This window comes from Choloepus didactylus, chromosome 14 (genome assembly GCF_015220235.1).
Source record: "Choloepus didactylus isolate mChoDid1 chromosome 14, mChoDid1.pri, whole genome shotgun sequence".
Lineage (NCBI taxonomy): Eukaryota > Metazoa > Chordata > Mammalia > Pilosa > Megalonychidae > Choloepus > Choloepus didactylus.
Genome location: NC_051320.1, coordinates 26,762,428 through 26,787,462, shown reverse-complemented (window position 1 = coordinate 26,787,462; position 25,035 = coordinate 26,762,428). Strand labels below are relative to the sequence as shown.

At 35.2% G+C, this 25,035-nt stretch overlaps 1 protein-coding gene and 1 pseudogene across 7 annotated transcripts in view; both read left to right on the top strand.

Annotated features, from left to right (window-relative positions):
* The window catches only part of NCOA2 (nuclear receptor coactivator 2), a 330,475-nt gene that overhangs the window by 90,210 nt on the left and 215,230 nt on the right, over window positions 1-25,035 (top strand). The window lies entirely within an intron of this gene.
* On the top strand, window positions 1,318-4,182 carry LOC119508743 (annotated as a pseudogene).

Below are 25,035 nucleotides of genomic sequence, written 5' to 3'. Positions count from 1 at the left end.
TTTCCTTACTCCAAAAAAAAAAAGTTAAAAAGAACACCGAAAACATTCCACCCCCCACCCTATTTTTCATGTAATTTTTGTCCCCATTTTATACTCATCCATCCATACACTGCATAAAGGGAGTGTGAGCCACAAGGTTTTCACAATCACACAGTCACACCATGTAAGCTACATAGTTAAAGTATAGTTGTTTTAACTGAAAAAATTGGCTTGCCTTTTCCCCCCTCAATTCCTAGAGATCTAAAAAATTTGAAGTGTTTACCAGTTTTAACTACAAGCGATTGAGTTGGCTTTACCTCCAGTTCATTCTAATCAGTTACTTGTTTTTACTATGTACTTGTATTTTTTTAAAAAAAGTTGATTTTGATTTACAAGTCAGGTCTAATAATGGCATCATCATATAATGTCATCATATAGTATTGTTTTTTGAAAGGAGTACATTTGACAAGAATATAAAAGAAAATCCTGTTGACATTAAGGGGAAGCCACGTGATAATGTTTTCAGCATCTCTATTTATGTCAGTGTTAAGTCATAGGTTTTGTTTAAAACTGGTTTGTCTATGCATGTGAAAATTGCATTTATTCACACTGATTTTGCTGGGACTATAACAGCTTAATTATTTTGTTCACAATATATTTGATTGCTGAGATTTTGCTTTAGAAAATTTAAATGTAAGCATTTAAAAATAAAACTTAAATGAAAATTAAAGCTTAGCTTAAAATGAAGTTGGCTTAGGTCTGATTTTTTACTTTGATTTTTCTGGTAGTATGCAGTTTAATACCAGAAAAAAATGTAGATATAAAATAACATCAAAATGATATACTATGTTTGAGTTGACATAAATTAACATATAGCAGAAATGTTAGACATTCTAGCTTAAGGAAGGAATTTCTCTGTTGCTTTTGGCTATAAATTCTGAATGATCTAAAGAGAACAGTCAAAAGGCAAACATCTCTGTGTAATTTATACAATTGTAGTTTTTCAAATCCGTTAAGATTTTTAGCAGCATTTCATATTTGAGCAAGCCAGAATTTTGAATTAGAATAAATTCAAAGACCTGTATAAACTAGTAAAAATTCAAACATTGAAATGACCTTTTGTGGTTACTTAAATGCTATAGTCTATCATGTTAGGTTTTTAAAAACTTTTATACTTATTATTTAGCATTTGCTGGATTACATTGATAATAAAAGTTAGCTTTATGTTTTGTTTCTATATAAAAATGATTAATAGATAGATATGTAATTTTACTTTTGACCATTATTTTAAGAGAAAGTTCAGTAAACAATATGTTAAAAATATGCTTTTACCAAAGCTGTAATATAAGCAGAGTTTGGTTTTTATAATTTAAAGCTATGCTGTATATACATTTAAAGATGTAAATATATACCAACTTCCCTTGGTTTTAGAACTATTTTCCTTCATAAATCGAACGTAATGCTTCTAGTTCCATCTGGAAATATTTCTTAGAACATTGTAGGCTTTTAAATGAGAAGTTCTAGTCACTGTTTGTGATCTCTGAAGAATCCCTAAGACGAAAAAAGCTAAGGAAAACTGCACTTGGCTAAATATTTTCGTTTTCAAAACGATGCTTGTCATGGATTCTACAAACCAAAGATGGGTGAGCTTGACCTCTTGGTCCTCGTTGGCACTCATTGCGCCAACCGTTGGTCGCCTCCCAGGCGGAACGCGTTTGCGAGGACCAAGCAGCAGCTAGGGGCGGTGGTCCTGGGACCCGGGCGTCCCCTTCCGAGCCCCTGGCGGCGGCACTCCCTTCGCACCCGCAGTCGGGAGTCAGGGACCTAGAACTATTTTCCATACTGACTATTTTAAAGTAAATGGGAGTGTCAGTGGCATTAAAATAAGTTAGCTAATTGAAAGGTTTCATTTAGGAGAGAAGTGCTGAAAAAATTTTTATTTATTTTATTGTTTTAACTCCTTATCTATTTGCTTTTCATAACTGCCTTTTCTAAGTAACTGCAGATAATCAACCCTTGGGTATTAGAATTACTTTAAGTAGTATTCATACCTTTTAAGATTATATAAATATGATTTATCCTTTTCTTGATGACTTGGTAATTATTACGCACAAGTGTTGCTTTGCATTGTTATTAGAGAAGTTGTGTATTTACAGAAAAAGCATGCATTAGAGTTCCCATATACCATCCTATTATTAACATCTTGCATTAATGTGGTACATTTGTTACAATTGACTGTTACCATAGCCCAATGTTTATACATTAGAGACAGTTCACTGTGTTGTACAGTCCTATATGTGTGTGTGTTTTTCAGTTTTTATTCTAGTAACAGATACACAATCTAAAATTTCCCTTTTTAACCACTTTAAAATATAAAATTCAGTGCTGTTAATTATGTTCACAATGTTGTGCTACTATCACCATCATCCCTTGCCAGAACTTTTCTTTCAACCCAAATGGAAACTGTACAATTTAAGCATCAACTCCCCATTCCCTACCACCACCTCGGCCCCTGATAATGTATATTCCAGTTTCTGACTCCATGAATTTGCTTCTTCTAATTATTTATTACTAGTGAGATCATGCAGTATTCGTCCTTTTGTGTCTGGTTTATTTCACTCAACATTATGTTCATGTTTAGAGATGAGTGGTTGTGTTTATGAACTTGAATATTGCTGAAATGTTTTTTTTTCCTTTTGTTTTTATAAGTGGTCCTTCATTGCTTAATGTTTAACCACTGAAATTAACATTCTTTCTTTAATAAGGGCAAGTTCAATATCCTAGAAACCATGTGTCTTGTTTAGAATTTTATTTAAAGACATTTATTTAAGGAATTTAAAATGGTTAGGATCTTTATTAAATGAATTAGGTTTGCAAATGATGTCTACAAAGATGTGGAGCGGCCAAGAAAAATTTTATCAAGGAATGTCAAGAACTTAAGTATGGAAATACACATTTGTCTCAGAGAAGAACTCAGTGAAGGCTTTTTTTAATTCAAAAATTAAGGGTTTTTTCAAAATGGAGGTAAAACTGCCGCCTGGTCGCCCCCAGCTGGACTCCGGCTGCTGCCGCTGGGGGAAGGAAGGTGGTGATCCAAAGGAATCAGAACAGTTGAGAAAACTGTTTATTGGTGGTTTGAGCTTTGAAACTATAGATGATAGTTAAAGAGAACATTTTGAGAAATGGGGCACACTCATAGATTGTGTGGTGATGAGAAACCCCCAAACAAAACGTTCCAGAGGCTTTGGTTTTGTGACTTACTCTTGTGTTGAAGAGGTGGATGCAACAATGTGTGCTCGACCACATAAGGTTGATGCGTGTGTAGTGGAACCAAAGAGAGTTGTTTCTAGAGAGGATTCTGTAAAGCCTGGTGCATAGCTAACAGTGAAGAAAAATTTTATTGGTGGTATTAAAGAAGATACAGAAGAATATAATTTGAGAGACTACTTTGAAAAGTATGGCAAGATTGAAACCAAAGAAGTTATGGAAGACAGGCAGAGTGGAAAAAAGAGGATTTGCTTTTGTAACTTTCGATGATCATGATAACAGTTGATAAAATTGTTGTTCAGAAATATCACATTATTATTGGGCATAATTGTGAGGTGAAAAAGGCCCTTTCTAAACAAAAAATGCAGTCTGCTGGATCACAAAGAGGTTGTGGAGGTGGATCTGGCAACTTTATGGGCTGTGGAGGGAACTTTGGAGGTGGTGGAGGGAACTTCGGCCATGGTGGCAACTTTGGTGGAAGAGGAGGCTGTGGTGGTGGAGGTGGCAGCAGAGGTAGTTATGGAGGAGGAGATGGTGGTTATAATGGATTTGGAGGTGATGGTGGCAACTATGGCGGTGGTCCTGGTTATAGTAGTAGAGGAGGCTATGATGGTGGAAGACCAGGATATGGAAACCAAGGTGGTGGATATGGTGGTGGTGGTGGAGGATATGATGGTTACAATGAAGGAGGAAATTTTGGCAGGGTAACTATGGTGGTGGTGGGAACTATAATGATTTTGGAAATTATAGTGGACAACTGCAATCAAATTATAGACCCATGAAAGGGGGCAGTTTTGGTGGAAGAAGCTCGGGCAGTCCCTATCGTGGTGGTTATGGATCTGGTGGTGGAAGTGGTGGGTATGGTAGCAGAAGTTTCTAAAAACTAAACAGAAAATGGCTACAGTTGTTAGCAGGAGAGAGAGCGGAGGAATTGTCAGGAAAGCTGCAGGTTACTTTGAGACAGTCATCCCAAATGCATTAGAGGAACTGTAAAAATCTGCCACAGAAGGAACCATGATCCATAGCCAGAAAAATTACTGCAGCTTGAACAGGAAACCCTTCTTGTTCAGGACTGTCATAGCCACAGTTTGCAAAAAGTGCAGCTATTGATTAATGCAGTGTAGTGTCAACTAGATGTACATTCCTGAGGTCTTTTATCTGTTGTAGCTTTTTCTTTTTCTTTTTCTTTTCATTACATCAGGTATATTGCTCTGTAAATTGTGTTAGTGGTACCAGGCATAAAAAATTAATGAAATTTTAACTTTTCAAAAAAAAAAAATATTAAGGGTTTTTTTGGCATCAAAATTTAGTAGTTCCATAGAATCTATAAGAATTTAACTAGAATTTTATTCATTAGATGGTCTGTATAACCTCACAGTAAGTTACTCTGTTAAAATTCCCTTGAATTGATTAGTTCTTGTTTTTCCAAGTTTAGTGTAAGTTACATGTGCTTGACTTTGCTGTATGTGCCTAAGGTTTTCTGATTATTCAGGCGGTCTCATCTGAAACTAATGTATAATAGTGCTAAGTTGCATAACTCGCCATACCAGTTTTACAGTGTTTTTGTTTTGCTCTAAGTGGATGAAAGGTTTATTTAAGTGTGGCCACACTGGTACTGCATTCCTGGTGATCTTGGTAGGTTAATGACCATCTTTGTCATAGAAATCAGGAAATGTGGGTTGAGTCTCTGTGATGCTTATAGTCAGTTCATTAAAATGCTGCCTGCCAAAGGGCTGGGGATTGGTGGAAGCACCTGGTAGGTAATGCAACTTTTAAGATCTATCTATATCTATCTATCTTGTCTGTCTGTCTGTCTGTCTATCTATCTATCTATCTATCTATCTATCTATCTATCTATCTACCTTCATTCTGTTGTTTAAACTCTTTTAATCCATCAGTGTTTAATCATATTATCTGCTGTGTAATTGCTTTCTATAGTAAGATTTTAAAATTTCCGTGGTTTAGTAGGTTTTGTTTTAGCTGGAGTATTTTAGTTAGGTATGAGCACAGTCATATTGTATTATACTGCTGATTTGTTTACCTTATTGGCTTTTAACTGAATTAATTTCATTAGTGTTGTGATTGATGTCACTATTTTTTGTATTACATAGAGTTGAAGAGGTGCTTAATATAAATACCTTTGGAATATGATCAAGCTTAGATATTTAAAGCAATTTTGGTACCTAGAAAGCTTTAATATATCCTCTGAACATTATTTGTATGGATTGTAATGTATTATGAATTTCATAAAATCTTCAGACATTCCCAGAAATGTCTAAATGTAGGTATGCATTTATGAGGAGAGGAAACATACTGCGGTCTTGCTGACAGTTGAGTGTTCTTTTATCAAACATACTTTATTATTTCAGATATATTCCTTAAATAATACCATTATTCAAAATGTAAATGAATGCAAGGCAAGACTGTTGTTCATTTGGAAATTGTTCGTGTGTTTCTGTGTTCTAAGGAAAGAGATGACACAATCAGAATGTATTCATTTCTTTGAGCATACTTCAAGAGTGTATGTAATCGTGTAATAGGAATGGGAAATTTTGAAGTCAGACAAGAAAACTTGAAGCAAAGGCAACAAAGAGGGTTAATTTCCTGGTAAGGGTTACTAGAATAAGAATGAGTGAGTTACCAGTTGTTGTATCTAAGCGTGGTCTCTATAGAGAAACACAGTAAATAGGTTATTTACTAGAAACACAGTGGTATCCCAGACCTTTTATTAAAGCCATTTTTGCCTTTTATTAGTTAGGTTTGAATTTATGGACTATCACCAGTTAACTTACTTTAAAGTCTAAAACCAGTGAAAGCTAAATAGCTCATCACCGTTTATGCATGTGAAGGATCATGAGAGTTGGGAAACTGCTTAGAGGTACCAGTGTGTTTAGGAGTAAATCTGCGTGATGGACAGGGACACCTCATTAGCTTTTGGGCTTAAAATCTTCAACGCTGGATGGCTGGAGGTTGTGACCAACAATCTACATGATTCATCATATATAAGTAACATAAATCAAAAACTAGCCATCACTTTCCTTTATGTGAACCTTCCTTCTTACAGATATAAAAGATATGTCCCTAATATTACTTCAGGTTCTCTGTATAATTCTAGGAATCATAGTTGGCTCTGTGTGTATGTGTGTATGTTTGTTTGTGTCATGTATGTCCATGAAGGCAGGGAGGAAAGAAGTGAGGGAGGAGGAAGCAAAAAAGTGTATGTAAAAAACAGAGAAGAGTCAGTTTTTCATGACTTTATTTGTATTGATTTTATTGCAGTCAGTGAAATTGCCATATCCTTTCATTTGTATGTGGAGAGTACTTAAGTAATAAGTGTTAAGGGCATGTGGACTTTATATGCATATATGCATAGCTTTATATGTCTGTGGGAGGAACTTAAGTATTAAGAGTAATAGCTTGTGTACCCTGTACACATATGTACACAGGCTCATGTATGCAGGGGTCGGAATTTAATAATAAGGGTAAGAGCCTTTTCCTACGCATACATTCATCCATGCATATACACACAGACTCACTGTTTGTATTATAAGTACTAGGCTACTTCACAAAAAGTACCATATGGAACTATATCATGAGTACTAGGAAGAAGTGTGACAAGGATTATTTAGAACTGTAGGAGTTTCAGTGGAAGTCTGTTAAAGCTTAACTCAATGTTTCTGGCTCATCTCACCAGTTATGAGCAGATGAGGAGTATTACAGGTTGGTTTCCCAGGAGCTCCATTTGAGCTGATTCACTAAAATAGTAGGTGTGGCTCAGGAAGAGCAGTCAGCTGCTTAGAATGTTGGTGGTAATGGCCTCCTTTTATGAGGAGTTGAGGTAGAGGTGACTAAGCCTTGACCAGAAAGACTAGAATGCCAGCCCAATTTAATGGGCCACCCATGTCACAGATCCTGGGGAAAGCAAAGCCCCATTTTAGCCTCTATGAATAATAGATTAGATTCTTAAATAAAAAATACAAATGAATACTGCAATGAGATCTACCAAAATTTTTGGTAGATAAAATTTTCTGTGTACCAAAATAGTGAAATGAACAAATGAATGAGTGAATGAATGTGAGACTGCACTTCGTTAATTTGGTTGTGAATAAATGAATATTGTGGTGTAAATTGCTATTACCTCTCTAGAAATCATTTTAGCTTTATATATCCAGAATACTGCTCCTGATTCTCTTCTTTCAAGGAATTAATCAGATATATAGTTGAAGGTTTATACACAAAGATGTCCATCGTATAGTTTTTTTTTCTCAACAGTGAACCATTGGAAACAATACTTTTTAACAGGGAAGAAGTGGTTAAGAAGTTGATGCCATATTTCTTATGATAGCAACTAAATAATGGTAAGGGAAAGGAGGTGAGTACTAAATTATTGTTATACAGAATTACGTTTAATCATGTTTAACGATACACATAGAAAAACACCTGAAAGAAATAAAATACACTAAAATATTAAAGTTACCTCTGAGTGGTGAACATTTTTTCATTTTCTTTTATACTTGTTATTTTATAATCTTAAAAAGGAAAACTTTAAAAGAACACAGTGAGCGATAACTTCATTAAAGGCAGAAAAGTAGGAGTGACTTCATTTTAGAGATCTGTTTTATTTATAAGACCAAGTTTAGGAACAGTAGATCTATTCTAGTATCTATGAAACAAGTTCAGGGGACAGCATAGTCTTCTTGGAATGAGTAAGAAAGATACTGATTTTCTTTTAGAAATCGTTGATGTACAGAGTACATTCTGTAAGGGTAGGGATTGTGTTTAAAAATTTTTATATCCCTTGGCACCTGGTACATGATAGATCCATAAGGAATGAGTAAGTGTAAAAAATCATATAGATTTTGGACACAAACTGACAAGATACAATGGTCAGCATATCCTTTCGTAGTTAGATAGCATGTATATTATTGAGTGGAGAAGATAAGTGAAGATTGAAGTGGAATAACTCTCTGCTTACTTGGTGCATTTTGTCGTAGGAATGTGTCTCTTAGGCATATGCCTATAAATCTTGAAAAATGGAATTCTTTCTTAATTAAGGCAGATTTGGAGAAGGTGGAAAGAATAGTTGCAGAACTTATTAGGTTGGTATATAGGACCTGGCTTTGGAGGACGGGGTCCTGGACCTGGACTGCAGAGTGCTCGGGGAAGCATATTCTTTCCCACCGAAGAACAGAATTACCCTGGGAGTACTACATTAACTTGCCTTGTAATATTGGAACAATATTGAATAAATATTGAATATTTGAATAATATACATATTCTTAAAATTTTGGAGCATTTTTTGGGGGACCATTTTATTCATAACTAGTGACAGAAAGATTAAAGATAGTTTGGTAGACATTACTTGTCAAGTAAGACATTGTTAAAACCATATAATTAGCAATCTGATTTACCTGTTGTTTTGTGGAAACTTGATCCTCGTAATAAATTAAGTATCATGGACAATGATTTTTCCCCCCTATATTGAGCAATTAGCAGAGTACTTCAGTGTTTTATATAAGCACCAAAAATTTTTTTTAACTCCCCGAATGAGGCTGTATCACCCTGACATCAATAATAACCATTTGGAAGGTTGCTGCTTTTATTCTTTTTCTACCCCCCAAATTATTATTTTTAAAGTGCAATTTTATTGATTTATATTTACATACCATACAGTCATCCAAAGTGTATAGTCAGTTGTTCATAGTAACATCACATAGTTGTGCATTCATCACCACAATTTTTTGAACATCTTCATTACTCCAAAAAATAAGAATAAAAAATAAAAAGTAAAAAAGAACACCCAAAACATCTCATGCTCCCCCTCCCCCCATTATTCCATTTACTTTTTGTCCCCCATTTTCCTACTCATTTGTCCATACATTGGGTAGAGGGAGTGTGAGTGAGCCACAAGGTTTTCACAGTCACACAGTCACACCATATAAGCTATATAGTTACATGATCATCTTCAAGAATAAAGGATAGTGGACTGCAGTTAATAGTTTCAGGTATTTCCTTCTAGCTATTCTGGTACACTAAAAATTGAAAGGGATATCTATTTAATGCATAATAATATCCTCCAGAATGACCTCTCAACTCCATTTGAGATCTCTCAGCCACTGAAACTATTTTGTTTCATTTCTCTTCTCCCTTTTGGTCAGGAAGTCTTTCTCAATCCCACGATGATGGGTCCAGGCTCATCCTTGGGAGTCATGTCCCATGTTGCCAGGGAGATTTACACCCCTGGGAGTCATGTCCCATGTAGAAGTGGGGGCAGTGAGTTTATCGGCTGAGTGGGCTTAGAGAGGGATAGGCCACATCAGAGCAACAAAAGAGGTTCTCTGGGGGTGACTCTTTGGCACCATTATAAGTGGGCTTAACCTCTCCTTTGCAGTAATAAGGGAAAACCCAAAGATTGAGGACTTGGCCTACTACAATGGTACTCCCCAATGCTTGCGAGAATATCAGGATTTCCCCAGGTGGGGGAGTTTAATGTTTCCACATTTTTCCCCAGGCCCTCAATAGGGCTTTGCAAATACATTTTTATTCTCTGCCCATATTACTCTGGGATGTATCGGGGTTTCACGCTAACCTGTGCAAACCAACCAGATCTCACCCCCATTCAAGGTTCCTTGTAATTATGGCATTTGAATAAACTGACCATAGAAGTTAAATTATATAGCATGCTAAAAAAGTATAGATTTTTCACCAAATAAACAGTCTCCTCCTTTGGTCTCACACTGAAGTTGAGGTTTTAAAACATAGTCAATATCTTCCTTTTCCCTTTAGTCTGATTTACCTTAGTTCTAATCAAGTCCATTTCGTTCATATCTCTAATTGAAGTCTAATCTCTTTTTCAGCTTTTTCAGCATTTGCTGTATGGGGTAATGCTGACATTCATAGCTGCCCAACTGTGGCTCTGAGTTTCAGGTGTCAAACAGATACCCGAATTACAGGGATAGACTGGGAATCATTCATTGTTTACATAGGGTGGATTGTATAGTGTGTAAAAAAACTGTTAAAAAAATAAATGGGGATAAAAGTGCTGGAGAGAGTGATGTACATATTCCCTGTTGGTGGGGAAGTAGAATGGCGCAGACCATCTGGAGGGCAGTGTGGTGGTGCCAAAGGAAGCTAAGTATGGGGTTGCCACATGGTCCTGCAACCCCGTTATTTGGTATATACTTGGAAGAACTGAGAGCAGTGACATGAGTGGACATTGCACACTTTTGTTTATGGCAGAAGAATTCGTGATTGGCAAAGGATGGAGGTGGCCTAAGGGCACATTGACTGATAAACAGAATGGTGAACTGTGATGTATACATACAGACAATGGAATACCAAGCAGTGACAAGAAGAAATGAAGTTGTGAGGTATGCACGTAGGTGAATGGACCTTGAGGACAGTATGTTGAGTGAAATAAACCAGAATCGAAAAGACAAACATTCTAACACCTCACTAATATGGACTAACTGTAATGTGCAAACTCTGAGAATTGAATCTGAGAGCATAGGTTATCAGGGGAAGTCTTATGGTAAAGGTTCCTGGACTGTAAACTTTTACAGCAGTCAAATCTATCCATGAGTTGTGATGGTTATCCCCCCAAATTATTTTACTTTTCACTGTGAAAATTACTTAGGTTTTGTCCTACATTGATATGCTTTCTCATTGTCCCTATATTCAATGTGCAAATTGTAATTTATATTTGTTAACTGCCTCTTGTCTATTAGTCATCCATTATATCCTCTTCTGTTTTTAAAACATTGTAAAACTGACTTAAAGAACATTTCTAATTAATATTATTTGTCCACCACCCAGCCTGCACAACCATGCTTAGTCAACCATTATACTTAAAAATATTTTCTGACATTTTCAGTTAACTTCTTTTTTTGTTGTTTTCTTTAGATGATATACCCTTCGAGGGCAGGGATTATGTTTAATCATTGAGGTGTATGCCAAGTTTCCAGGACACAATTGTATACACACCTGTATACTCAATAAATATTCACTGACTAGCTGTTGAAAAATTTCATGCAGTCTCTCAGTGTATTTAGCATAGTCTGAGTAGTTTATGTACTGGTTAAAATCTGACTCAATAATTAGCTGTCCTGGTGTTTCAAGTAATGATGAAATGCCTCCTTGCCTCTCACTAACGTCAAGAAAGTACTGACAGAAGAGTCTTATGATACAGCCTAACTTGTGTATGACGGAATATACTTTCTCAACTTTGTAGAACCCAGGAGAACAAGTCTAAAGTGTCTTTAAAAAAATTTTTTTTTGAAATACTTTTGAAGGTTCTGAGCATTTAACTTGTATGGCTATTAGTAGGAGTTACAGTATAATAAATAATTGCTGTCATTATCAAGCACGTCCTCTAAGCCAGACCCTTCCCTAGGTCCTTACATACATTTTCTAATTCACTCTTTTAAAAACTCAGCAAGGTATATATAATTACCAGTTTATAAATGAAGAAAATCAGAGAGAGTTTAATTAGCTCAAGATCACACACATGACAAATGGTTGAAGCCAGTATTTGAACTCTGGTCTGTTGTATTCCTAAACTTACATGAATTTTATTATTTCCTCATACCTCTCAGAAATGAAGGTACTGTCCTTTAATACCAAATACTAGCAAATACTCATTGTTCTTACGGTATTGCTTATTATAATAAAATAATTGGTATTTTGCTTTTATGGAAATCTACAGTTTTCCTACTTGGAATGTGTAATGTTTTCTATGTGAAAAGAAAATCATGACTTTTAGTTACGCCATGTATGTTAAAATAATCACTGCTGTTTGTCTTAAATACAATAAAATTTTATAAGAGTTAATGCATGGTAATAGCTGACTAAGATCTGGAAACATAGTGGCTTTGTTGAAAGGAGCAGATTTCAGTGAGAACCATGCCAAAAATATTTCGATTATACCTGGATTTAATGGTAATCATGATGATTTGGATGATAAAATAAAACAAAAAATAACTTGCTGGAAGTTAGTAGATAATTTTATTCCCTTGGTCATTTTACCAAAAAAAAGTTCTATTTCATAATTTAGGAAAGGATTACCTGGCAATCTAATTTGTCAATATATACTAGCTAAGAAAAGAAGGCATTCTTAGTACAACATAAAACTTCAAAGCTCATAGAAAGAATGCCATTTGCTTCCTGTTTGTTGAAGAATGTCTTACTGAGAGTACTTCCTCTGTGAGGAGAGTTCTTTTGGTGCCTAGATTAAGGAGTTTAGTGTATGGGATTTGTGGAAGAAGGTGTCTGGCTCTTAGAGTTGGTCAAGATAGTTTCATAGGGGATACTCCTGGGATTGACACTCCTAGGGGACACTCCCCTGTATACCATGTTCAGTCTTTCCAAATCTATTAAGACATTCTTTTGTACTATATGGCATTTTAACTTGGAGAGGAAACTAGATTTTTGATACTCACCCAAACATAGTTAACCAATGGCAGAGCTTGCTCTAGGCATCCCCTCTACATTGTTTATGAAGGTTGTGCTGCATTTTCCCTGTGTCACACATCATGTGGGTAACTCCCTAGAAAGCACAGACTTCAATGCCTTGGATGTTTTCTTCTTTACTGAAGAGGTGCAGTGGGTCTCATTCAAAGGATTTTTCTATAAGAGTTATAATCATCCATTTAATTTAGTTTCTGGCTACCATAATATTATACCCCAGCAGGGCATGGTATCATCAGAATCATATTAGGGCTCAGTTTAGTTCTGAGACCTATTGATATCTCCTTCTGTCTTGCTGTGTGGTCTGTCTGGAAGCTCTAGGCTTTGGGTGCGGCCTGTGGCTGGACCATGGGTTTGCCCTCTTAGTGTTGCAAAAATCAATTCTTAGGTAGAGAATCATTCTTTTCTCTTGCCTCCTCATCTGGTTTTGGATTATTTTTCTTTTGATTTTGGTTTGTCATTGTGTACTCGTGGCTTTCTTTCCCCTTAATCCTTTTACTTCCTTCACATGGACAATGGAGAGAATAATTACAAGATATTTTTGTAATTGTTTACATTGTCAGGTCATATAGATACCTCCTTTTGTTTTAAATAATGTAGATGTAGGACAGTTAAACATTTTGAAATCATTAGTTTTTAACTTACTTTCCTGAGAATTCTTTAATGGTTTTGTTATTAAATATAACTGTTGATAATATGGTTATGTTATAGAAGGTATATGCAATAAGGAATTTACCTATAATGTCACCATCCTGATGCAGTCCTTTATAGTTTCTTAGGTATTTTCTTTCAGTTCTCTAAGAGGTTCATCTGTTTGATTTGTTTTTTAAGTATTTTTACTGGAAATGAAATCCATAGATTGGAATTTTACCTAGTTTCCTCAACTGTTTCTGTTGCTTAGAGATGTTGAATGTCCGAAGAAAGAGCCCAAATACGGGAGGAAGAAATCAAAGATTGAAGGACTTTTGTATTATTAACAAGCTAGATGATCAACCCTTTATAACAGTGTCAGATGTCTTACATGATTTGTATAACATGTAATAAAGAAGTTATTGTGAGAGACAGTGCATTGCCCTTCTTTGTACCGCAGACTTCTTTACCTTCTAATATTTTATTGGACATGTAGGAGATTTAGGACATTCAAATAAATGGAAAGCCTCAGATATGTACAAAAGAGTTGTATCAAACCACTTCACCATTTACCATCTCTGCCCTCCGTTCTGATAAAATGAATGATAAATAGAAGGAAAGGTCCTCTAGAAAGCATTGATAACAGACCACTGCTGCATTTTTGTAGTCTGCCTTAAGAGAACAATTAGGTCGAAATGGTTAAATTCTCTAGGTTATTAGGCATGTTATTATACAGCTGAGAAAGACTACAGTCTCCTTCACATATAATAATAAAATTTTAATAGATTTAAAAAAAAGAACATGTTGATGAAGAACAGTTTCAAAATGCTTAAATGTCTGCATCTTTTCCATTTATTGTTTTAATTTGTATTTTACACTTAGAAAACAAATGCTGCTTGGTTTCAAATTTAAGGAGCATTTCAAACCCCTCATTTCACAATATTTTACTTGAAGTGAACTGAAGGTGAATAAATCTTTCAGGGCCTTTGTTCCAGTTTAACAATCTGCAGAGTACAGATTGCTTCAGTTATTTCTGTCATAGAGGCTTATTATGTCATGGAGTTTGGATAGTCTCATCTTTTTAATGTGACTTTCTAAAAAATGCTGTTTGTTGTTATTAAGCAGTTTTAGACTTGAATTATTCCTTTAACTAGCACTTGGAATCTAAATTCATCTGCACAAAGGTAGCTTTATATAGTTTTATTCCATAGCTGGAAATATAACTATAGGTTGGTGAAACATACTATACTTTGATACCATTTTGGGAGTCTTTTTGGGATATTCTCTATTTTAAAATGACTTGTTCATATATTTGTGTACAAGGAAGTGGCTGTTGAAATTTACTCTGTATCTGGGAACTGTTTATGACACAATTATCTTCTAAATTCTAAAATGAGAAGAGAAGAGAGAAAGGAACTTAATGTAAACTTGTGTAAACATTTAAGCATTAGGAAGTAACTGAAATATCTAAAATCTTCCAGCCAACACAACTGCTTGTTATTAAATATTTTTTTATATACCTTTAAAACCAAATATATTGATACTGCTGTAATTTCTTTCATTTTAAAACAGAAATGTGGTTTGTGAATTATAAAAGTGTTTAATTTCATATGTGTACAGGGAAGGGTCAAGTTTGAGACTGGAACCCACAGTCTCTTTTTTTCTCAAAATAGCTCTTTTCAGTCTGCCATGTTACCACTATTACCAGTGACAAGTCATACCTCTTTGCCTGAAGTGGTAAGTTATACCACTACTGAAATACCATTACTAAAAACAGCTAAAGTTTCTAAGCTGCCTTACATATTCAAAAGCATTTGAAAGTATTTTTGGACTAGCCAAACATTGTTAGTTGGAAGTGAAAAGAAGGTATGTTTAGTTAATTTGTATTAGAGAACTTGCAGCTGCCAGGAGGAAGGGTTAAAAATGTATAATTCCTTTCGGACTTAAATAATTTACTGTTATAAAATCATGAGCACATGGTAAATTCAGATTAGCTAATTAAGCTTTGCCTCAGTTTGCTAGTTTATAAATAAGGCAAAAAATACACTTATGGTATGCCATGTAACAGGTTAACTGGATCTCAGTGATTAACTATTTTTACTTCTCTTTCACTTGTGAATGTTCGGTCCCATTTTAGGCGCAAGTCCCTATAATAACATGGTAAGACTGGTTCTAATCTTATTTCTTGGATCAACATTTTTCCCCAGTTACCTGTCTTTAATAGTACATATTCAAAATTGTGCACATCCATGTGAATTGAGGTTTCCTCTAAGATATTTCATTAGCAGTTCTGGGTGTTTGATTTAACTTGAATACTTGGGGACAATTTTTCATACTATATCATCTGTCTCACTGAAAGTACACCTTAAAGATTACAAGATTTTTTACCATATGTCCTATTCCAGGTTGCTATTTATAAAGTATAACAATGGATTAAAAACTTTTTAGAGAAAAAAACTATCATATTAAATTACAAATTCTAGGATACTTCACTTTTTCAGAAATATGGACATTATATGTTTTGGAAGTAAGGAACAACTATCATGTGTGTTTTATTTAGGAAATTTTATCATCTTCTAAATATGTACAGAAGCATTTTCCAAAATGGGTTCAATGAAACAAAAGTGCTTGATAATATCAATTGGTATTAAAAAATGAAAAAATCTGAACTGTATTTTGATCAACAAATTTGTGAAATGCTAGGTTACATTAAAAAGCCTATGTGTATGGTAAATCTATAAATGTTCCAAAAAGTTATTTTACTATGGAACCTCATTTCAAGAGTTCACAAAGTTTTACGAAACTAATGTGTGGTAATATTTTGATAACATGTTTAAGACACTATGGCTTTCATATTCCAGGAATCTTGAAAATATTTTCAGACATTGAGGCCTAAAATTGTGTTATCCTAGGGAATTTAAAGAATTTATACATTTAAAGATAGAGTATATCAATTTAAAATAGTAACATTTTTTTTCCTTTCTTAGGCTATATAATTTACTTTGTGGTTCTTGTGAGTTTTTAAGTGGCTTTTTCTGGAGTCTTAATTTGAGCACTGGGTTGAAAGCCAGAACATCTTATTTCTAGGCTGTGGTTGGCTGAGTGACTTTAATCAAATCATAACCTTTTGGATTTGCCTAATGAGGGTAGTAATTACAGGCTCAACCTACCTCACACAGTTTTTTGTAAAGTTAACATAAAAGAAAAATAATCTTTCTGTAGATATTTGAAACTTGTAAAGTGGTTGGAGTAAGATTAGGGAAACAATTGTACCTTTAAGTATACTGATAATGTGGACACCTTTTAAGGTCTATTTGTTTAGGCTATTGGCTCTTTACTTGAGGACAGTAGGATTTTTTTAAGAGCTAAAGATACGCTGACCTCTACACCAGGCTGCAAGAGAGGAACAATGAGCTTTCTCTTAAGCCTGATACTTTGAGTATCTTCCTCCTGGATATTGTTATTTTTTTATAATACAATGTTAGTATTAGCATTTTAAAATTCTTGGTTTGTTCTTGCTTAGGTCTCTGTTTTGACTTCTATAGTGTATTTTGGATTAATATTTAGCAAGGAAAAGTTTTTCTTTTGTGTCCTGTTTTAAGAAGGAAATTCTAATTGCTATGAAACATACTAAAACTGAAATTATTAGATAAAAGTTAAACACAAGTCAGTTTATAATTTAGGTTCTGTTTTATTAAGTCATTTAACCTTCACATTTAAAGCACAGAATTTTTTAAACCCTTAACACCCCTTCCCCTATGCACACATCATGCCCCTTTAAATGTTTTGAGGAGAAAATGAGGACAGGTTTGCTTCTTTGTGACCTTTAATACAAAGAAGTTATCCTTTTTTCTTTTCCTCAAGTATTTATTAAGACAAAATAACACTGCTTATTTTTATTGGCCACATTTTAAAAATAATTGGGAAATAAATGTGTTACTGGTCAACAAACACTTCCCGAGTACCCTAGAAAGGGCACTGTGCTAGGTATGGATGATTCGATGAGATACTGTGGTCTTTTGCCCAACAGGCTATAAACATACTTATTTACTATTTTGTTCTTTCACAGTCTAAGATGAAACATTTTCTTGTATTTAAAAATACCTGGTAAGATGGTTTTCTCAATGCTTGTTCTTTTTTGACATCAAATGAGATTTGAATAGAGAAATGCTGCAAATAGAAAGTGTGAATAATTTTAGAAGCCTGAGAATAATCTTATGAAAAGCTAAGTTGTCTTTAATAAAAGAAGCGTTTAAAATTATTTTAGTCACTGGAATAGTAAGTGTATTTGTTTAAACTATAGCACACCCTAGACAGAAATAAATCTTGTTAAAACAGCAGCTTACTATTGACCTTACTTGCTTTGCCCACTCTGGGTCCCAGAATCTTTACTGCAACACATAGAAAAGTCTACTTGTGTAAGTAGCATATTGGTAATATCTTTAAAAGGTTTTCTTTAACCTGATACTTAAAATTAAAAAGCATTAGTTTCCAATGCCTTGAATTTATAGTCTGTAATGAGAACTGATACATTTTATTATATACTATAGTTAACTAATGCATTTTTACCTGTTACAAACTGCAGATGACCTTTTGTGGGATATTTGTTGAATCCTAACATGTTCCTCATAGAGGAACTCAAACCCTTGGTCAGTCTGTGAGATTGGACTTCTTGATCTGAGTTGTTCATTACGCCTATTAACTTTTTTGGGTGAAAAAGTTAGAAAGCTTATAGGAAGGCATTATAATACACAACACTTACTGGTCTGTAAGCTCCCTTAAGGGCAGAACTCTGTGTGTGTGTGTGTGTGTGTGTGTGTGTGTGTGTGTGTGTGTGTACCTATATGTGCATGTTTTACCATTGCATCTCTCTGTTTACAGGTCTTGGTAATATCAATATTTGTCAGATAAATAAATGATGGATTTGTATTTATCTTTATGCATGGTAATCCTCTTTTTGTGTCTGATGCCATTTTGGTTTCCATCCAGTCTGCCTGCAATGTTTTCTTTTTTGCCTTAATATTTACAAAAAGCTGTTAGTTTCTATTCTGGTTATCTATTGCTGTAAAACAAACAATTCATCATTACTTTAGCTCATAATTCTCTGGGTTAGGAATTTGGATAAGGCCTATCAGGGATGACTCTATGATGTCTGGAGTCTCAGCTTGGATGACTAGGGACCTTTAAGTAAGTGGAACAGCTTGCGACTGGCTGGGTGTGTCATTCTCTTTTTATAAAATGTCTTCTCTTCATGACTAGCTTGGTCCTCCTCAAAGATGGTTTCTTAAGGTAGTCAGACATAGGTAACAGCTCAGACCTTGAGATGGAGGTTTCAGTCCCAGGCCAAAGCTTCAAGGCTCAGAAGTCCCATTCAGAATATCACTTCAGCCACATGTTGGGTAAGCCAATCACTGAGGCAACCCAAGTTTCAAGGGGGAGGGCCATTACACTTCATTTTTCAATGGGAGGAGATATAACAGAGAATTTACTGTTGTCTTTAATCTACTGTAGTTTCTGTTTAAACTTTTCTTAATGTATTACTGTTATTATTAACCCTGTTTAGGCTGTGATTTATTCTAATGTATTCAGCAAAATGTCCACTTCTAAGTACTCAGGGATGAGTTTTTCTCTTCCTATCTTTCAGCAGTAGTTTGTGGCCTTACTCTGTCTTGAGAGCTCTTTGACCTAGATGTAATGTAGAAGAGAGGTGTTAAATTTCTTTGTCTAAACTAGAACATCTTGATTGCTGATTAAAGCCCAAAATACCCACCCCCCCCCCATGGTGTCAGAGGGGAGTCTCTGTCTCCCTCTCTCTCTCTCTCTCTCTATATATATATACATATATATATATGTATCTGCATATTTGTATATCTATGTACCATTTCATAACAGGTAACTTGTAGGCAAGCAGTACCCAGAGATTTTTATTTCATGTGCTAGTAAAATTTTTTCCCTAAATCTGTGGAACTGACAAAGGATTGCCAATTTTCAATTTTGTCAAGTTATTATATGGAAAAAAAAGCAACAGAAGACCAGCACTACCAGTCCCAAAGTAAAAGGAATTTTAATTCCCCCCAAATAATAAAGTTATAATCACATCTTAATAGAGAATCTCTTAAATTTAAATAATTTAACTTTATAGAAAAATAAAGCACTGAATTTTTTTCTCATTTTGGTTTAAACCAGTAAATACTTTGTTTCTGAGATGTAGTTGACACATTTTGGGAATCAGTGGTGTAGGCCTAACTTTAATTTGTCAGAATTTTTGGAAAAAACAAAAACCCAAAACACCTGTACATGAATAGTTTCTTTTTTTTCCTTCTTTTTTTTTTTTTTTTTTTTGAAATAAATTCAAAGTTATAGGAACAGTTGCAAAAACAATACAAACCCCATACACAGAACTCCAGCATACCCTGACCCCCCTCCCCTGACACCCCAGTCCACCAACTTTAACATGCTGTCACATCACTATTTCTTTCCCTCGCTCCCTAACATCCATCATCTGTTGCTCATGAATAGTTTCTTTAATGTACATTTTATACTCAGTGTTTGTTATGTAAATAATGGGATAAATCCACTTGTATAATGGCCCATCCTAAAAGCACCCAGTTTAGTATATGTTACTAGATTCCTTTTCAGTGCAGAAGGATTTTAAGTTCTTCAGGACCTATAAAACAAAAACAGCTTTACTAACTAAATATAAACAAAACTACCAAATCCATAAAATTTAAGTTTAAACACCACCATGTGATGTTGTTTGACTATAATGAAATTGCTGCTTACAACTGCTGAGCCCAGGTTCCCTTGAATTCAGCATGTACTAATAGTAGCTGTTTGAAGATATTTCAGATCTGCCCCATCATTTTTCTTTACCTGGGCTTATAAAACACTTTGTCCTTTCAGCTTTGATACCAAAGAAATTAAAATAATTAACTAGTCTCTAACACAATTTTAAGTACAAATGCCGATACTAAAATCAAATGACAGTAGATTATCAGCTATGTTATGGCCATCCGTGTTATCAGAATGAAAATCTAAAACTGGAAAATTTCATAGAGTTCATGGACATTTGAGTGTACATCTGTGGGACTCCCAGTTTGAGGAAAATTGAACTACAATAGGTTGTTTTCTTAATGGTCTCCCATCTTAGGTTTTGGAATTGTTTTCTACTGCAATTCCTTGTGTTATATAAAGTTTCCATTTTGTTGCAGTCTTTTAAATTGTCTTTTTCTTCACTTCTGTCTTCCCTAGTGTGGTGTAAGGTCTTCCATTGTCTTTGCTATATATAAACATAACAAGCCAATAATAGAACTTGTTAGTGAAGCATTTTAGGGTGATTTATTGGGTTGTGTTTTTATTTGATTTGCTTTCTTGTGAGTGTTTTCGTAACAGTTGGGTGTTAGAAATTGTATTCTGATAATCAAATCTTCTTTTCTGGGGGAGGAAGGAGATGGGTGGAGCAAGAACTACAGAAGAGTGGAGCCTGGCCTGGGGAACTTGATAGAAGCAACAGAGGAAAAAGAGTGGAGGCCTTGAATTCAGACAGGTCTGGATTCAGCTGTTAGTTCTTCCTTTTGCTAACTGCTTTAACTTGAGCAAGTTACTTAGCTCTTTGACCTTCAGTTTCCTCATCTGCAAAATGGAATCAATAGGGGACTATGTATGGGAAATAATATAAATAAAACCTGTAAAATTTCTAGCAAAGTAACTAACACCTGGTACTTACTAAAGTAGATCTTCTTGTTCTTTATGTTTAGGATGTTGGAAGGCTCATCTCTAGATGTTTCAAGTTTTATTTATGTTTTCTATTGCTGGATACTTTGTCTATAAGTTCTGGATCCTAAACTAAGGTACAAACCCCTCTTAGACCTTTTGTGTGCATAAAAATATCCTTCCACAATGGGAAGGTTGACATATGTTTGATGATAATTTCCATAGCAGTTGGTTAAGATATGATGGGTAAGGTCAAAGGCTTTCTACCCCCCTTGCCCCTTACCAAGTAGTCTAACGAATACACTTGTCCGTCATGGACATTTCCCCAAACCAGGGCATCCACGGCATGTTTCCCACACTCTAATGAGACTTTCCCTCAGGCCTACTGTGAGAGACAAGTCATGACAGAATAGCCTTCCGGTGTACATCAGTGTAAGCAGTGGTGTGGATTGCAGTTGCTGCAGTTGTTTCTGGAATTCCTCCTTTCCCTCTTTCCTTATTTTTTTTCTTTTTAAATTGTGTTAACATATATAACATAAAATTTGCCATTTTAGCCATTTTTAAGTGTATGATTTGGTGGCATTAAATACTTGTACCATGTTGTGGTACCATCACTACCTTCTGTTATATCAAGGTCAAAATTTTAAGATTTTTTTTCCAGGGTTCAGAGAAACTCCGTTAGTCAGAGGATGACGGGAAGAGAGGTACTGTTGTTAGTGAAGTACTAATCTCTTTGAGCTTCAGTTTCCTGTCTATAAAACTAAGCAGTTGAAATACATGATTTTCAGATTTTTAAATTTTCATTCAAAATGGTACTTTCGACATAGGATCCAGTTTTCTCCAGTATTTATCAGTTTTTTCAGAACCTAGGCACTTATGAAAATGAAAAATTGTGTTTTGATTTTTTAACAAGATGGAAAATTCTGTAGGTGCATTCATGACCCAAGTTTCTCATTAAGCATATTTTATGGTAATATTTCTGCGTGACGCTTGCGTATGTAGGGTGAGTCAGTAAAATCATACAGATAGAGAGACAAAAACACAACTAGGTACTAACTGTGCTCTCCAAGTTTTAGCCCTCCAGTGTCCAGCTTTGTGATTAAGAGAAAAGTCACAAAGCTTTTTCCCTTGTACTCTGGTACTCTTTTTGAAATACCTGTTCTTTTTAGAACTCTGTAAGATATTCATATTGTTCCTTACACCATATGAAATAATAATTTTCCTTGAAGAAAAAAAATTATTCAGCCAAAATACAGTGGCCATGAACACAGGTATTAGACACACATGTGAACTATTTTCAACTTTTTTTTTTTTTTTTTGGATAAAATTCATTTGGTGCTTGCTTACTATTGTTTCATGGATTGCATTGCCTAGCAGACAATCAGAATAGTAAGACCATGGGGCCTGGAGTCAGGCAGTCCTGGATATGGCATCCAGTTCCAACACAAGTACGTTGAATTTGGTTAAATTGTGTTACCTCTTCTTGGTTATTCAATGGGTGTTATGTAACATTTTCCTTTTAAGGAGATACTCCGCTCTCCCATCTCCCTGTGTACTCTGTGTGCATTTTTAAAGTGAATGTTCCCCTTTTTGTACTGCAGTGATGACTGTCTGGATGTGGTCATATACTGTCCATAGTTATGGACTCCTCTGTAGGGATGGGGATTGCCAGTGCCAGTTTTCTGGGAAAGAGGCTGGTCCTCAGAGAGGAATCATCATCCTTTGGTGGATGAAAATTTGGGCCAGTCCTTGTGAGGTGGTCTTTGAAGAGTATGGAGGGCCTTGAGGGTGCTTCCAGGTCTTGGGGTAAAGACTGCCCCTTTCATATAGAGACAAATCTTAGAGTTTTTCAGTGTTAACCTTTTTTTTTTTTTTTTTTTTAATTTTATTTTGAAATAAATTCAAAGTTACAGGAACAGTTGCAAAAACAATACAAACCCCATAAACAGCATACCCTGACCCCCCTCCCCCAATACCCCGATCTATCAACTTTAACATGCTGTGACACCGCCGTTTCTTTCTTTCCTTCCCTCCCTATCTGTCATCCATCATCTGTTGCTCTGTTTTCTGAACATATGAGAGCAAGCTGCACACATCCTTGAACATATACAATTCCCATGAACAAGAACATTATTTTATGCAATCCCATTAAGCGCAGCTAAGAAGTTCAAGAATTTCAACATTGATACAAAGTTTACATTCTGTATTTCGTTTTTTCTTTTTTTCTTATGTCCCAACTGTGTCCCTTTGAGCCTCCTGTCCTCCATCCTCAGATCCCATCCAGGATCATCCTTGGCATTCAATTGTCATCTATTTAGACTGTTTTTTTTTTTTTTTCCAATGTGGAAACATATATATAGCCTAAATCTTCCCATTCTACCCCCTCCCTAGCATTCCATTAGTGGGATTAATCACATTTAGAATGTTGTAATACTATCACCTTCCCACGATCCATTACTAGAACTTTCCTTTCACCTCAAACAGCAACCCTACACTTATTTCTTAACTCCCCATTGCCCCTTCCCCCACTTCTCATAACCTATACTCTACTTTTCATCTCTATGGTCATGTTCTCTGATAATTTCTTTGTGTTTACTGTGGGGCTTAAATTTAACCTCTTAAATCCATAACAATCTTGGTTTTCTTTGATACCAACTTAACTTCAATAGGACCTGTAAACTATGTTCCTATACTCCTTCATTCCCCCGCCTTTATATAGTTCTTGTCAAAGATTACATATTTTACATTGAGTCCAAAACCACTGATTTGTCATTAGAGTTTATGTATTTTATATCCTGTAGGAAGTAAATAGTGGAGTTACAAATCAAAAATTATTGACTTCTATTTGTATTCCATTGTGGTCAGAGAATGTGCTTTGAATATATTCAGTTGTTTTTTTTTTTTTTAATTTATTGAGGCTTGTTTTATGTCCCAGCATATGGTCTATTCTGGAGAAAAATCCATGATCACTAGAGAAGAATGTGTGTCCTGGTCATCTGGGATGTAAGGTTCTATATATGTCCGTTAAAATTCTCTATATCTCTCTCTTCTTTCTTTGTTTCTCTATTGGTAGGGCTCCTTTAGTATCTGAAGTAGGGCAGGTCTTTTATTGGCAAAATCTCTCAGCATTTGTTTGTCTGTGAAAAATTTAAGCTCTCCCTCAAATTTGAAGGAGAGTTTTGCTGGATAAAGTATTCTTAGTTGGAAATTTTTCTCTCTCAGAATTTTAAATATGTCCTGCCACTGCCTTCTCGCCTCCATGGCGGCCGCTGAGTAGTCACTACTTAGTGTTATGTTGTTTCCTTTGTATGTGGTGAACTGCTTTTCTCTTGCTGCCTTCAGAACCTGTATTTGAGAGTCTGATCAGAATATGTCTCGGAGTGGGTTTATTTGGATTTATTCTGTTTGGAGTTTGCTGGGCATTTATGCTTTGTGTATTTATATTGTGTAGAAGGTTTGGGAAGTTTTCTCCAACAATTTCTTTGAATACTCTTTCTAGACCTTTACCCTTCTCTTCCCCTTCTGGGACACCAATGAGTCTTAAATTTGGACGTTTCATTTTATCTATCATATCCCTGAGATCCTTTTTGATTTTTTCGAATTTTTTCTCCATTCTTTCTTTTGTTCTTTCATTTTCTGTTCTGTGGTCCTCAAGGAGGCTGAGTTGTTGTTCAACTTCCTCTAATCTTGTATTATGAGTATCCAGAGTCTTTTTAACTTGGCCAACGGCTTCTTTTATCGCTGTAAGATCTTCTTTTTTTTATTTACTCTTGCAATTTCTTCTTTATGCTCTTCTAGGGTCTTCTTTATGTCCTTTATATCCTGTGCCATGTTCTTCTTCATGTCCTTTATATCCTGTGCCATGCTCTCATTCTTTGACTGTAGTCCTTTGATTAATTGTGCCAAGTACTGTGTCTCTTCTGATCGTTTGAATTGGGTGTTTGGGATTGGGTTCTCCATATCGTCTGGTTTTATCAAATG